A 13,551-nucleotide genomic window follows, 5' to 3' on the forward strand; every position below is an offset into this window, starting at 1 on the left:
ACCTGGTATTTGATTAGTAAAATAGTTTCAACTGTTTATACACTGAAAATTGTAGATGTAAAACAGTTTTAATCCAAAGAGTTCAATCCATTGCTTACAGATATATTTGTTTTACTACAATTCACAAATTTTTGAGTGATAATGCAAGCTTACGGATATCTGAAAGTTAAAATGAATTGATAATTATGATATGAAAAAAGCTGAATATAAAGAAAATTGATTGATCAGAAAAAAGAAAGAAAACAGCAAACAATACAAATATGTGATAAAGGCACTAAAATTTAGGTGGAATTAGGAGTGTAGGTGAAGTAAGCATACCTTGTTGACCCATCAGAAGACTTATGTATTGATCATAATGGTACATGTTCCGTATACTGACAGATCCATCTTGAAACAAATGGAGATTATGGTTGTTATTAGGGATCATAAGTCAACACGGATCTCAAAAAAAAATCAGGGGTAGTATCAGATACCATTGAAGAGTGAGCATCCCCTGTCTAATGCTCACATTCGCCGTATGCCCGTTGTCCTGATAGGAAAATAAAGAAAAACCGTACGTCAATTCAGTGTATACAGTAAACTATGGACAAGCAATAAGAAAATAATATGTCAGTCGGCATTTGACTCAACAATAGATTGCATTTGCTGACAAGGTCATTGTATTGACCTTTGAACTAACGAAACGATGAATTTAAACGAAACTGATTATATTTTTTCGTCAACTTGTTTGTCAGTAATTTACGTCGTTTTAGAAATTGCTCATTAGCATATGTAGAGCATGCTCTTGCGTATGGAAACAATTCAGATACTGTAAACAAACTTTTATTCGTGACGACTTCATTTCGCAATATACCAGGGACAAACTTGTTCGCGACGATTATATAATTAATGTTCGCGATCAGACCTTTTTTGATCTGTTGTTAATAGACACATGCCCTTTATTGATCGATTTGCGTCGAGAAATATTCGCGATGACAAGTCTCTCGGTAACTTCGCTAAAATTTCTCGCATGCATAAAAAAGTTTACAGTATATAAACTATATTGCTGCATAAGTAAGGGAAAAATAATTTTATAATTAACAAGATGTGATTGTGAAACATGACACCAAACTACATACATGTAGTTATCTTTAAAGGTTTCATTGAAAAAAGACTCTCCCAAGCAAACAAAATAATTGTTGACTTTCATGTTTTACTCATAAAAATTTGCGATAAAAGTAGATGCATAAAGACAAAATATTGTTTATCTAAATATTAAGAGGCTTTTCAGGGACTAGCAAGTTATAAATCACGTGTATCACGTGAAAAGTGTGCAGGAAAAAGGTACTTAACTTACTTGTTGTTAGAAAAAAATCGACACACATGCATGTATTAATCGCCACTGCCTTCAATGATTTTCCTTTTCCTTTTGCAAAATTTATTAATCTCAGCTTTTATGATGCAGTCGACATGATGTACAGCTGTTTTGAATTTTATTCTACTGAAAGGTCCTGTTGATATTTACGTTTGTGCGCAGTTCATTTCTTATTTAAATTTGTGAAGAATACACTGGGCATTTGCGATTGTGCCTACTCAATTTCATATTTCTTTTCGCGAGGAGTCCAAATAATATTCACGATTATGTGTAGTCCATTTCATATTTACTTTTATGAGGAGTACATTGGATATTTACGATGATTGTGTGTAGTCCGTTTCATATTTACTTTTGTGCTATTCAGTTCTAGCTTTTGCTTCCAGTTGTTCTGATATTAATAACTGTACAATAATGATACATGTCATCGACTTATTTCCTTTGAATTGATTGTTTACGTGTCGTCAATCTGAAGTCAACTTTTGCGCGCCATGAGTTTTATATTTACTATTGTATGATGTCGACATGCCAAACACTGTGTATTCCTTCAAAATTAATTTTCGAAAACCCCGTCTTAACTTTTTATAAGCAACCATTTTGATGTGGAAAAAGGATATCTATTATTATATGCAATAGATTAGCAGTTTGACTTTCTGTGTAACTGATAACGTTTTCCGTGGAAAAAATCATGTGGACCATATTTTTACCATTCACAGAGGAATTTCTTAAAAAGTACAGATTTCAGGAGGTGGGATATTTTATTGTCGCTCTCTCTCTCTTTCATAAGCTCCCAAGAGAAATTTATAAAACATACGAGTGTTTCCTGAGGTTTTGATTACATGTTAATTGATTTGCTTCCTGTTTTGACAAAAACCCAATGATGGATCCAGTCGGAGGAGTCTGTAATTTGTTTTCATGTAAAATTGACATTCTAATGTTTGATGAAAAGGATTTCGGAAGAAACCTCCGCCAAGAAAGAAAAATCTTTCACTGCAGCATCAAAAAATTTGCATATACAGAACGTTTTAAAAAATACAGCATGCCAAATATGCAAAGGCAGAAAGCAAGCTACATATACATAATTCATTATTGAATTTCTTTGAAATTTCTTTTTCTTGTTCCCAGCTTTTTATTTCAGTTATGACCATTTAGATGTGTGCCTTTACCAGTATAATTATCATTCACTCTGTATGTTTAAGATATTTGGTTTGTGTCTTGATTAAAATCCCCTGAGGAACTATTTTTAGCTTAACTGAAATCTTCCAGGATCATCCAATCCAAAGAACAACTAGGAGAATTTATTTTGAAGCCACACTTTATTCTTCACACCTTACATGCATCTACATTGTGCATGTATGTTTCCATGATTCGGAGTACTACCTTAGAAAAAAGTAAGAATGAATGTAATTATGTCTTTTCTTATTCAGCATCTTTCAGGAACAATATTTGTAATGAAACATATTAATGACCGAATAGCATTGAAAAATAATTTGATTCTGGCTAAAAGGGCATTTCAATTGAATGAAAACTTCGAACATTTCATATATTATATTAAAAATGTAAAGTATAAAAGTTAGGTTTTATAACTTCAAAAATCTAACTTATATAACCTGGGATGAACAGCGTCAATACTTTCGAAACCACTTTTGCTAGTCATGAAGAGTAAACGCTTTTGATTCAGTTTATACAGTTCTCATGATGAATTAATTCTAAGTTTTTAAAACTATAGAAAATATGCACCTCAGAAATTTTAATACCTTGTGATTTGTAATCTACAGTATTACTTTGTAGAAAATCACTTAAATTCTACACCGAAGTATTTTGAAGAAGGTATGTAGTGGTTTCCCACTTGACTTTCAGTGACAGATACATTGTTGATATATTAACAATAAATAATTACTTATATCCATATGTGCACTTAACGTATCTGGAAATAAAGTTCACCACTCGGTCTCTCATATGTTTGGATGTTTTTTTTTTACTTGCGACGATAATATACTAAAAACAACCAAACACAACCAAACCGAAACAAAACAATATAAAAATGAGGGATGCATATTCTACTTCATAAAAGTAGATCTTTGTAATTTTTCACCTCCCTTTTCGCCCCTAGAATATGTGTTCCGGAAATTAAAACTTATGATGGATAAAGACACCACTCTTGTTCTTATGTGTAAGCCTGGAAAATACGAGGGCCGTTCAAAAATTACGCGAACTTGTTGCACAGAAAAAATATTTGACGACATAATCGGGCAAAATGTCGCACAAAATATTAAAGAATCTTCACTTATATGGTCTTCAAAATTTCATATCAAAATGTTGTAAATTGGTATCAATTTTGAATGATTTTACAGGACATATCATTAAGTCAAGGAGCAGCAAAATCTTCGACGTCACAGGCATTATAAAAAAAATATGTGGTTGAGTTTTCATTTTCTCAACATTTTCCCAAGAGTACCTGAACAGTTTGAGTTACCTTATCTACTCAACATCCAAACAGCATTTCTTGTCAAGCGTAAAATCTATTAAACAAGTAAAGAATATTCTTTTTTTGTTTTAAAACCAAAAACTGCAGGTATTTATCAGATATAGTGTGAATTGGTCACTCTCAATCACGTTCTTTACAGTCCGGATAAAGTTTTCGTCGATAATCTTCTTTCCGTCCTCCCGTATAGCCGTTTTACAGAGGTCTAACGGTCTAAAATTTCAATATGGTATTTGTGGACGAATGTCACGAGTACCCTAGTTTACTACATGTTTTATTATGCATATTTTGTATCTATATATGTTGGCGATATCTCGAGCATTACACATAATTTAACAAAATGCTGTGCGCCGTCAATTCAGGAGACGCCATTTTCACAGACGTTTTCACGGTAATCGCATCAGAGAAAAATCACTATATTTCTGTTAGTACTTCAATGATCTCGCCAAAAATCTAAATACATAATAATAGAACAATTTAAAGATACATTTGAGAAAATTGTCGAAAAATATCGCGAATTATAGAAAATATATGAGTTAAATTTTGGATTCCACATGCTTTTGCTTCGAATTTTTTGTCGTGCTCCTTACCTCTCCATCAGCGATATCAACAAACCGATAATTTTAGCAGAATTTTTTTTTAAAATACAGATATTTTGCCCAAAATTTATTGGAATCTTTAAGATACATATTTCTGGTAAATTTCATAACTATATGACGTCTGTAAGAGTAAATAATAGCACAGTCCGCGTAATTTTTGAACGGCCCTCGTAATGACTCCTTAGAGATAGTCAAGTAAAATTAGGAAGATGGTAAACGGATAATTTTTTCATATGTGCTGTTAATATTGACATAAATGAGAAAAGCTCAGTTATGTAGTAAAAAGTACTCACAAGGAAACACTTTTTAGTCCAAGCGCTTAATTAAGTTGTGCGTTTTATTAATTACATGCTGTGGAACAGAATGCCAAGAATAAATTAAAAATAAAAGACGATTTCACATTTTATAACTGTGAAATGACCAATTCAGCCAAGTCTTGAAATAACTATCAATGATATGTTACAAGATACAAGTTACAAGATTAATGAAATTTAAGAACAATAAATTGATATTGATTATAGATAAAATATAAACATATAAATTGCATAACATAATCTTTAACTCTCAAAGAAGTATCAACATATGAAACTTTAATTTGTTCACCATTAATGGCTTTCCGATCTATTTATTTTTCTTTTGTGTGAAATATTGGTTTTGGAATTCATTAAAATATATATTGACATCCACTGATTATTTTATTTTTCTTCATTTCTTTAGAAAACCATTGGCATTTATTTGTTCTAGGCATGTAATCCTTCTACACAGAATTCTTGATCAGTGGCTGTTCCATCGATAGAACTTACTATGATGCACTTACCAAATACAAAAATTAATCTTTTTTTTTCTTAATTCAAATGATGAATTATACGGATATGAATATTAACTAACTGACTTTCTTTGATAGTGTTTACGGGAATTAGAGTCGCAACTATTTGCAATATATATATATATATATATATATATATATATATATATATATATATATATATATATATATATATATATATATATATATATATATATATATATATATATATATATATATATATATATATATATATATATCCGCTTACGTGGGTTGTATCTTTTTTTCAGCAAAAGCTGCGACATTAATTCCCGTTTTAACAACAAAGGAGAGTACTGGTATATTATTGTTTAGATAATGTTAAGTTTAAAAAAGACAAACATCACTTATCGAGAATTGATTTATTTTACTATTGAAGCGAAACTGTAATCGAGTTCAAATCATCCCTTCGTTTCTCGGTAGTTGCGTTGTGCTGACTTCCTGTCTCTTTGTACCCTTCGGTTCTCCGCAGGTCATGTGACCTGGATTGTATATAAATATGGAGACAAACGGGTTGATTGGGGAGTCTGCTGTGGACGGCTGATGAGAGAAGATCGCCAGAACAGAAGTCAAACGTATAGGTACTTGGGAAAACTTGGTTAAATAAAGTCTTAAGTGTCTGAAATAGACTTTGGTTTGTTGTATTTAGTACCTTGATACACTTTGGCTGAAGATAAGAAGCGGACGCGCTTTAGTCTTTGGAAGGCGCGCGCGCTCCCGAGAAACGAAGGCGTTAGTGTATATATTATTAATTGAAATTTGTGATTTGGAAATTTGATTATTTTTAAATTGTTCAGATAGAACAGCCGAATCCCATAAAAGAACCCGGAAACGTTACATAAATTTGGTGGCCGCGGTGGGATTCGGCAAATAATCAAAGTAATATAGACGTTCATCAATATGTATTGGGTTGTGAAAAGTGTACTAAGCGAAAGAATCCAAATCCTAAGCAAAGAGCTCCTATGCAAGTTGTTGGATCTGGTACTCCCATGGAGAGAATTGCGACTGATATATTGTGCGAGTTGCCAGAAACAGACAGAGGAAATCGCCATATACTGGTAGTGTCCGATTACTTCACGAAGTGGACAGAGGCATTCGCTCTACCAGATATGGAAGCCGAAACTGTAGCACGCACAATAATGGATCAAGTTATTGCTAGATTTGGTGTACCTTCAATAATACATTCGGACCAAGGTCGCCAATACGAGAGCAAATTGTTTGCGGAAATGTGTCGGTTACTAGGGATCAAGAAAACTCGTACCACTCCCTACCATCCTAAATCAGATGGGATGGTAGAGCGATTTAACTGGACATTGCTCTCCATGCTTAGTGCCTACGTTCAAGAAAACCATCGTGATTGGGATCTTTACCTCCCTTACATATTGATGGCCTACAGATCAACGGCGCATGAGACAACAAATTTTTCTCCAAACATGCTGATGCTAGGGCGCGAAGCAACCACTCCATTTGACCTGATGTACGAGATGCCACCTGATATCAAAGAGATACCATCGAATCAGTGGGTCTGGATTCTATGTGAACGTTTGGAAACTGCGCATAAAATCGTTAGAGAGCATACTGAAAGAGAAATGCTTCGCCAGAAGAAATACCATGATACAAAGGTTGCATGGTCTTCGTTTGAGCCCGGAGAAAAAGTCTTTGTGTATTTTCCGACCAGGAAAAGTGGCTGCTCTCCAAAACTTACATCATTTTGGAGAGGTCCTTACGTAGTTGAGAAAAAGTTGTCTAATTTTCTTTACACTGTAGCATGTGGATATAGAACAGTGTAATTCATTGTGATCGCATGCGCAAGTGTAGATCTCAGATATTAAGAGTGGAAGAGGGAATGTTTTCTGGGGATGAGCAAGAGATCCTGAACGAAACAGAAAACTTACCTGAAGTTGACAATAATGAGCAGTTTGCTGCAAATAATGAAGACAATTCAAATGCCAGCGCTGATTTCAACAGCAGGCCAAAGCGCACGAGACGCTTACCAGCCTGGCATGATGATTTTGTTGTAGATTACAAAATTTAGAGCATGCAACTTGTTGTACATATTGTAAATAATTAATTGCCAGATTTAAGTGATTTTGCTCGTTCTTAGAAAACCCTTAAAAAAAAAACATACAGTGTAAATGATATTTTAAGTTTTGTTCTTCATGATTTAGGAGGAATGCGAGACGCATTTCCTGGAGGCGTGGGTAATGAAGCGAAACTGTAATCAAGATCAAATCATCCCTTCGTTTCTCGGTAGTTGCGTTGTGCTAACTTCCTGTCTCTTTGTACCCTTCGGTTCTCCGCAGGTCATGTGACCTGGAGTGTATATAAATATGGAGACATACGGGTTGATTGGGGAGTCTGCTGTGGACGGCTGATGAGAGAAGATCGCCAGAACAGAAGTCAAACGTATAGGTACTTGGGAAAACTTGGTTAAATAAAGTCTTAAGTGTCTGAAATAGACTTTCGAGACTTTGGTTTGTTGTATTTAGTACCTTGATACACTTTGGCTGAAGATAAGAAGCGGACGCGCTTTAGTCTTTGGAAGGCGCACGCGCTCCCGAGAAACGAAGACGTTAGTGTATATATTATTAATTGAAATTTGTGATTTGGAAATTTGATTATTCTTAAATTGTTCAGATAGAACAGTCGAATCCCATAAAAGAACCCGAAAACGTTACACTATTATTATGACTGTTCACACATTATTTATCTAGCGATAAAAGAGCACTTAAAGTAATAATATAAAACAATATTTGTCAAAAAACATTGTACTTATTATTTTTAGAAAACACTTTAACTATATTAACTATTTGAAACTCCTGTAAAAATATTTTTCCTTGGATTAATCTTTTAATTAGATTGAATAAAACAGATAAACAATCTATGTATTTTTTTATCTAGTGAACGTCTGAATAGCTTTTCTAACGGGCTAATGAAGAGTAGTCAGTGATAAGAACACATCCTCTTCCTTGTCCAAAACAATTGATCTTAGAGAATTGGGGTTTTAACGGATATATCCTCTTCTCTTTATCCAGATGTGACTTCCTCTAACATAACTGATGATTACTTTGCAGATTTCCCTCACTTAAAACCCTTTTAACATATTGTGTAGTCAAAACCTATTAATATTTTAATACTCCATTTTATTATACAGTTAAAATATAATATTGAGGGAGGTAACCAGATTTAAGGTCCTCAAGACTAGGACTATAACCTGACGCGCCTATAAATAGTCCTGGTCGAGGGGTACTGGTCTCTTGCTAACTCCCTCAAGGCTATTATTTGCCTTAACTATAGACTTTTTGTGTAGGCAGTCACACCCGTTAAGTACATGTGCTCCTTGTTATGATCCAGAAAAGAAAACATACGTATCTTTGTATTTATAAGAAGCAGAATGTGTGCCAAATGTTATGCGTAATAAGGAGTAAATACTTGTTAAGGCCTTTAAATCGACATTTAGATACCCGACTTATTGTCTATCAACATATATAATTTTCATTCTTATGTCGAAACGATATATCCTGGTGAGTTTGAGATAAAAGATACCACAGAGTCTGACACATCTGTTTCATCCTTGGATACATTACTTGAAAAAGACGGTAATGGTAATCGAAAACCAAACTCTACGATAATCGTGATTACTTTTACTTTTCTGTCGTAACTTCCCTTACCTATGCAGCAATATACCTTCATCACATACAAACGGAGCTTAAGTATTTCAGTTGATTCGATATGCAAGAGCTTGCTCTAAAGGTATAACAAATGTGCAAAACATGGTAAATTATTGACAACAAGATGATGAAACAAGAATATCAGCAGTCTCGATCGTTTAAAGTCATCATTTCGTTAGTTCTATGGTCGATACAATGATCTTGTCAACAAATACAATTATCACTGAGTCAAATGCTGACTGATAGTTTTCATGCTTATTGTTGGTCCATTATATACCGAATTGGCGATGTATTTTGCGTTATTTCCTGATCATGACAAGGAGCACACGGCGGATGTGACCGGTCGACAGGAGAAACTCACTCCTTCATTGCAACTGATCCGATCTTTGAAGACCGTGTTTGCCCGATCCTGTACATTTTGTATTGATTTATTGACTCTTGAGTACTGTTCGTTATCTCCATATGCTTCACTTCTTAGAATAAATAATGGAAAGCGTCAGTCAGCCTTCAATTTCATGATCAAATGTATTTCCAAACAAGATTATTGTTTCCAACATAAAATTTGACAAATGGTTAAATTAAACCTAACTTTTAAAATTTTGGCACCATCAACTTGCTTGTCAATAATTTGATCTAAAATGTAAAGTTTTAATTTCATGCATGTAGATGGACAGTAACTGACAAAAGTATTAATAGAAAATTCCATTCAAATCGAAAGCAGATATCTTATATTAATATTGCACTGAGCGTTTAATAGATTTCTGATCATGACAAGGAGAATTGTCGGCAGGGTATGCTCACTCCTCCATTGCACCTGATTCAACCTCAGATGTTTAAAGAGGTTTATGTTTGCTCTGATCCTGATTTGTAATGATTAAATGGATCCTTGAGCTTGAATATTGTTCGTTATCTCCACATTTTAACAATTAAATTTATTTTTAGTTGAGTTCAAGTATTATTTTTATTTCAGGATGCATCCAATGATATGAAGTGCTCTTTGAACAATCCAATATAAAATGTTTATGTTAAAAACATAAACCAGACTCTACATATCATGAACAAGGTAGGGGTTAGCACGCAGTGTAAAGTACGCGAGTGTTCAGATTGCTGGGCGGACGCTGAATTTTCTTGTTTCACCTGTACACGTGACATTTGTCTGTCGTGTAAACAAAGACATATGTTCCATGACGTTGTGATTAACCGCGAAAAATATAAAAAAGATTTCAAAAGAAGAGAAATGCAAAATACACACAGACACACGTTATGAAAATTATTGCCAATCGTGTGAACTTCTTGTCTGTCCTCAGTGTAGTGAACATGTAAAACATAAAGAAGACGGTACGGTTTGAGCTTTATTGTGCCCTAAAAAATTAATGTTCTTAAAAAGTTATGAAATTGGCTTTAACAATAGTTGAGTAGATAAATATGATAAATCATTAAAGAATATGGCATGAAGAAGAGGCTTTCTTGAAATATGACGTCATTAATTTGGTACTTTTTTAAGTTCAATGCAGAAAAGCTTCAAAATGACTCGTTTTTCTGCTAATTTTCCTTTAGAAAATAGTAACTGCCACTGTCGCCCGCTTTAATTTTTGTATATATTGTGCAAACAGCTATGAAAAATCACATATCTCGAAATTTTTCCGGGCGACGGTGGCAGAGTATGTTTTCTGAAAGAAAATTCCACTGAAAATTGATGTCTTCTGCAACTTTTTAAGAAAATACGGGAAAATGCACAAGTTAATGACGTCACAATTGGCATTTAGTAGGTCATTTGAGAAAAACCATTTGTGTGTTCTTACTGCAGAGAATTCCTATGATTCAGAAAGAATGAATTTTAATTTCTTATATCACTTTCATATTTTAGAAAAATGTAGGGCTTTATTTGTATTGAAACTGTACCTTCTTCTTACTTGATATAGGAACAGCATATATTCAAAAGAGTCATCAAAACAGAGCATTCATTCAGAATATTAAGAGAAACATTTTTCTTGATTTTTTTTATCACCTAAAGAAAATAAAATATGATAAAAATAATTGTCATAAAAAAATATTCAAACTTCAATCAGAAATGTCAACTAAAACACAAATACTAAAGGACCTTATTGACACTGTAATTTGTGATGTTAAAACTAGACACCAACGTTTAATTAATAGAAAACAACAGCAAGAAATCAGGAATATGAACAGACACCTTGCCATGATAGAGAACTATGAACATAAATTTGAACAGTTAACAAAGAGACCGGTGAATTTTCTCCTTTTTGTAAAGAAGATCCGCGTTTCGGAAAAAAACGACACCCCTTGTTTTATCCATCAAGCATTGTACTCCAAAAGTGAAGAAATCAACATCGAGAGTATAACTAAGCTCGTAAGAGACATCCAGATCATGGAGCCTGGAAAAAGACAATTAAACAATGAACGTCTATATAGAATGGTGTCTAAACCTGTGTTACACAAGACTGTTAAGGTGACAGGTGTTAAAGGTGTACATTATATTACATGTTTAAACGTCAGATGTAGTTTGGATCTTTGATTACTGGAATAAAAGTCTTACCCTGACAAACACAGCAGGTGATATACTTCATCAACGGACAAATGTACTGAATGTAGGCAGTCTAACATGGACTTACGGAATACACACAGTAAATCTAGCCCGTGAACTTATCTATATAGATGGGAATTTCAGCATAATAAACCAAAGTATTGATAACAGAAAGATACCTACACTGGTAAAACATAATGGTATATGGATACCACAGTGTGTATTCTGTTCCCCCTTCAATGAAGATCTACTAGTGGGAATTCATAATAAAAAGATAGGCAAGGTAAAACGTTATAATAACATAGGGCAATGTATACAAATCACAGAACAAAGCAATACTGATGGCAAGATTCTGTATAAAATTCCAATTTACATCACGGAGAATCATAATGGAGATGTCATTGTTTCTGATTTTCATAATGGTGTAGTAGTGACGGATCGTGGAGGAAATTATCGCTTCTCCTATAAAGGGCCTCCTTCGGGATCAGGACTATGGCCTCGAAGAATCTGTACAGATGTACATTCGAACATCCTTGTGTGTGATTCGAACACAAGAACATTACAAATGATTGGTAAGCACGGCCAGTTCCTGTCTCTGATAGAAATACACCAACAAGAGATAAACATAACATGCTGCGTGAGTTATGATGACATATCTCACTGTCTTTGGGTGGGATCATTAAATAAGGAAAGAATATGGGTTTACGGATTCAGGAAAAGAGGGATGATTGATTACAAAACAGAGAATTGGTACTTATAAGATGAAATTCATTATAACTCATTTTTCTTTTAATTAAATGGAGAAAAAAATACATTAGTGTTAAATTAAAAAATCTCTGACTAGAACGTTTCAACGTTGATGAGACAGAACTACGTTTTTTCAAACAACAGTCACGTGTATTTTTCAAACAAAACGTTAATTTCAAATCAGAACTGTACAGTCATAGTTGTAAATAAATACGATGTGAAATACGTTTAATGATTAATTAGAAAAACGTCATGTCATAAGAAAAGGAAGGGGAAACCATTTCATTGTTGCTACTTTTGTAATGCTATTATAATTATTTACAAATTAAACTAGATGCTGTCATGAGACAGTAATACCCGCACTAAGGTGTTTGCCTCTAAAACACGCTCCTACATATTGGCCGGCTTTCCAAGGAAAAAGTCAAAATAATTCTACATGTATAATTTACATAGGCGTCGGAACCGGGGGAGGGGGGGGGGGCTAGGGCCGGTGCTTTTTTTCCAAACATATACTTAGTATAGATATTGAACATTGCTACATAGGTTTAGCCCCCCCCCCCCACTTTCCACAGACACATGGCAGTATACATGTAGGTAAAAAATGGGAAAAGGTAGTGTATAGAAAACAAAATTATGGTACTGAAGTTCGAGGTTTGCCGAATGGAATAGCATTAGCAGTGTCATGCTGCAGTCTGGTGTGCATTGGATTAATTCATTTTGTGTTATAACTGGATTTATATTTCATGAAGTTGACGAGACAAACATGTATGGCAGTCGGTAAGTACAAGTTTAAGTATAGTGGGGAGTAAAATAAACCCAAACGATTAGGTTAAAGTTCAAAAAGGGTCAAAGATCATCGCATGGCACACTAGACGAATTTCATATTGTGAAGTTATCTGCCATTGTCGATGTGACATTCAGTTACTGCCAATACTGGTGCGGATCCAGAATTTTTTTTCGGGAGTAGGGAGAGGGGTTCACATCTCGGTCAGAAAATTTCCAGCCCAGAATTTCCTGACAAGCAGGAGAAAAAAAAACTGAAATTAAATAAACAAAATAAAAACAATGATAGTGTGGTCAATGTTTTCTCAGTTAGGGGGAGGATGTCCAAAGTCATTTTTTTTTTGCTTCAGTATATAGTCTTGTTTAAATAACAAAGCAAATTCCAGGGGGGGTGATTCCAATCTCCCTACCCACTCCCTGTCCCTGAAATAACAATCTATTTTGTGATTCCAATTAAATAGTATATTTTTTTCCATTTGACTAATTATACATATTTTGTTTCTTGTGTTTATATTATGTCTGTCTA

General features: G+C 34.0%; 1 long non-coding RNA gene across 1 annotated transcript; it reads left to right on the forward strand.

The window, feature by feature from the left end:
- The first annotated feature begins 1,363 nt into the window (after window positions 1-1,363).
- Window positions 1,364-3,304, forward strand: LOC134278604 (uncharacterized). The gene is made up of 3 exons (XR_009994478.1): window positions 1,364-2,099; window positions 2,551-2,742; window positions 3,143-3,304. It is a non-coding gene; the product is annotated as an uncharacterized LOC134278604 (long non-coding RNA).
- The last annotated feature ends 10,247 nt before the right edge of the window (window positions 3,305-13,551 follow it).

This window comes from Saccostrea cucullata, unplaced genomic scaffold, assembly GCF_032062105.1.
Source record: "Saccostrea cucullata isolate Sc308-1 unplaced genomic scaffold, CSIRO_AGI_Scuc_v1 ctg6201, whole genome shotgun sequence".
NCBI lineage: Eukaryota > Metazoa > Mollusca > Bivalvia > Ostreida > Ostreidae > Saccostrea > Saccostrea cuccullata.